The sequence below is a fragment of the Artibeus jamaicensis genome, unplaced genomic scaffold (genome assembly GCF_021234435.1).
Source record: "Artibeus jamaicensis isolate MK-2021 breed Jamaican fruit bat unplaced genomic scaffold, CSHL_Jam_final contig_585, whole genome shotgun sequence".
NCBI classification, from domain to species: domain Eukaryota; kingdom Metazoa; phylum Chordata; class Mammalia; order Chiroptera; family Phyllostomidae; genus Artibeus; species Artibeus jamaicensis.
Genome location: NW_026521894.1, coordinates 10,172,978 through 10,176,653, shown reverse-complemented (window position 1 = coordinate 10,176,653; position 3,676 = coordinate 10,172,978). Strand labels below are relative to the sequence as shown.

The 3,676-nt window shown below is 39.3% G+C and overlaps 1 pseudogene; it reads left to right on the top strand.

Annotated features, from left to right (window-relative positions):
• The first annotated feature begins 556 nt into the window (after positions 1-556).
• Positions 557-2,225, top strand: LOC119061182 (nucleolar protein 12-like; annotated as a pseudogene).
• The last annotated feature ends 1,451 nt before the right edge of the window (positions 2,226-3,676 follow it).

The following is a 3,676-nucleotide window of genomic DNA, read 5'->3' as shown; positions in this document are numbered from 1 at the left end:
CAAAAGGAACCTAAAGTCAGCAGAATAAAGGAAATAATAAAAATTAAATTGGCCCTGCCGGGGAGGCTTGGTTAGCTGGAATGTCATTCCATACACCAAAGGGTCATGGGTTCAATTTCCAGTCAGGGTATATACCTTGGTTTCAGGTTCAATCCCTAGTCAGGGTGCGTAAGGGAGGCAACCAGTTGATGTTTTTCTTTCACATCGATGTTTCTCCCTCTCTCTCCCTTCCTTCTTCTTTCTCAAGAATCAGTAGGCATATCCTCAAGTGAGGAGTGAAAAATAAAAATAAAAATAATAATTACAGCAGAATTAAATGAAATAGAAAACAAAAAAACTATACAAAAAATTAATGCAACAAAGAGCTGGTTCTTTGAAGAGATTAATAAAATTAACTAACTTCTTACTAGACTCACTAAGGAAATAAGACAAAAGATTCAAACAAAACCAAAAATGGGGAAAAAAAAGAAGTTACACACACACCACAGAAATACAGAGGATCATACAAGAATACTATGAAAGAGTATATGGCATCAAATTCAATAACCTAAAAGAAATGGATAAGTTCCTAGAAACATATAACCTTTCTAGACTGAATCACAATGAACTGGAAAATCTAAATAGACCAGTCAGCAGTGAGGAAATTGACATAAACAAAAAGTTAAAAGCCCAGGACGAGATGGCTTCACTAGTGAATTATACCAAGTATTTAAAGAAGACTGGATACCTATCCTTCTCAAACTCCTCCAAAAATGTGAAGAAGAGGCAATGCTTCCCAACTCATTTTAGGAAGCCAACATAACTCTACTACCAAAACCTGGTAAGGATAACACATAAAAAAGAAAACTATAGACCAGTATCTCTAATGAATACAGATACAAAAATCCTAAAGAAAAAAAGATAATATTCAATACAATACTGATCAAATAGGGTTCATTCCAGGGACACAAGGATGGTTCCAACATATGCAAATAACTCTATGTGATATACCACATTGATTAACAAACCAAAGGATTAAAATTATATGATCATATCCAATAGGTGCAGAAAAAACACCTGACAGGATACAACATCCATTTATTATGAAAACCCTCAATGAAATGCGTAACCAGGAAAGTACCACAACCTAATAAAGCCATGTATAACAAACCCTCAGCTCATATCCTGCTCAATGGTAAAAAGGCAAAAATTTTTCCTCTAAGCTCAAGAACAAGACAAGGATGTCCGCTCTCACCACTGTTATTCCACACAATACTACTGGAAGTCCTAGTCAGAGCAATCAGGCAAGAGAAACAAATAAACAATATCCAAATTCGGAATGAAAAAGTAAACGTCATTTTTTTGCAGATGAGATGATTCTTTAGGTAGCAAACCCTAAAGACTCCACCCCCTCAAAAAAAACTTAGAAAAATAAGCCAATGCAGTAAATTTGCAAGATATAAAATCAGTGTACAGAAATAGATTGCATTCCTATTGCGTTTGTTGAGGGTGAACCTGGGCAGACTCCCAGTTAAGGGTAGCAACAAGAAGAAGCGAGATGGGCATCAGCTTGGCTTCTGCTCAGCTCCCACGAGGAAAAGCGGTGCGAGTACTTGACTGGCTTCCAATCTTCGAGGTGGAGCAGAAGAAGGTTGCCCAGGAGGAGATCAAGCAGCGGCTCAAGCAAGGCAGAAGCAGCTCTGGGAGGAGGGCCACCAGGAGCACTTGCGGAGGCGGATAGGGAGAGACAGCACACAGGAGGACGTGAGGAACTGGACCGATTGGTGACAGCAAAGGCAGAGTCAGTGCACTGTGACAACCCAAACCACATGGTCCTGTGACCGCTGTCAGCAACCTGGGACTGCCCGGCCTGAGAAAGGGCTGGAAGCAAGTCTGAGGAGGTGGTGGTGGCATCCACTGAGAAGCCGACCAAAGCCTTCCCCAGGAAGTCCAGGCGCCCCCTGCTATCCCAGCGGATTTCCTCTCTCAGGGCATCTGGTGTCGTTACACAGTCGAGAAGAGTCAAGAGGAAACATCTCCGACAGGCCTAGGACTTCATGAAGAAGCCCCCTCACCAAGACCCAGCGTCATCCACCGCAAAGCCCCAGGCAATGGAGAGTGAGCCCAAGAACCAGGTCAGGTCCAGCCTAGGCCGCAAGGGTCTGTCCTGTCCCCGCTTGGCTGCCCAGGTAACCCAGTCTGCACAGAAGCCCGGGGCTTTTACCCCAGGAGTAGTAGGCAGCTGAGAACTACCCTCCCTCAGTAGGAAGCTTCAGAACCAAATTTAGAGCATCTTCCTAACTGTATACCCCACTGGACGTTTCTCAGCCTTGGGGGGAAAAAACCCCCAAACCATTGCATTTCTAAATACTAACAGTGAAATTTCAGAAAAAGAAATGAAAAAAAATCCTTTTGTAATTGCAACAAAAATAAAATGCCTAGGAATAAACTTAACAAAGGATGTGAGGAACCTATACACTAAAAACTACAAGACAATATAAGAGACTGAAGAAGACACAAAGAAATGGAAAGATATTCCATGTTCATGGACTGGAACACTCAACATAGTAAAAATGGCCATATTACCCAAAGCAGTATACAGATTTAATGCAATCCCCATCAAAATCCCAATAGCATTCATTAAAGAAATATTTTAAAAATCAGCAGATTTGTATGGAATTACAGAAGACCCTAAATGACCAATGAAATCCTGAGAAAAAAGAACAAAGCCGGCAGTATCACACTCCCACAAATTATACTATAATACAAAGCAATGATAATCCAAATGGCATAGCCTTGGCAGAAAAACAGAAGACACATAGACCAATGGAACAAAATTGAGAACCCAGAACCAAACCCCATGTGTATGGGCAAGTAATTTCCAACAAAGGAGTCAAAACATACAGTGGAGAAAAGAAAGCATCTCCAATAAATAGTTCTGGGAAAATTAGAAAACCATATACAAAAGAGTAAAACTAGACTACAGGTTTCCCCATATAGAAATTAATTCAAAATGAACCAAAGATTTAAATATAATACCTTGGACAATAAATTATATTAAAAATAGTAACTAAAGTTATGGACCTTAGTCTTAGAGAAGATTTTAAGAATTTTACCCCAAAGTTAAGGGAAGTAAAAGAAAAGAATGGGATTATAGCAAAGTAAAAAGCTTCTGCACAACAAAAGAAACCATCAACAAAATAAAAAGGCAACTAACCAAATGGGAAAAGATACTTGCAAACAACAGTTCTGATAAGAGATTAATATAAAAAATATATAAAAAAAACTCATATAACTCAAAAACAAAAGAAAACAATCCAATTAAGAAAAGGTCAGAGAATCTGAACAGACACTTCTCCCAAGAAGACATACAAATGCCAACAGATACATTAAAAAGATGCTCAACTTCATTAAATATCAGAAAATGGCAAACAAAAACTACAATGAGATACTACCTCACACCTGTTAGAATGGCCATTATCAACAACACAACTAATAACAATTGTTGGAGAGGCTGTGGAGAAAAAAGAACCATCATTCACTGTTGGTGGAAATGTAAACTGAGAGCCACTATGGGAAACAGTGGGGAGGTTGCTCAAAAAATTAAGAAAAGAGTTACCATATGACCCAGCAACCCCTCTTCTGGGTATCTACCCCCCAAATTAGAAAACATTTATTCCAAAAAATATATCTGCCC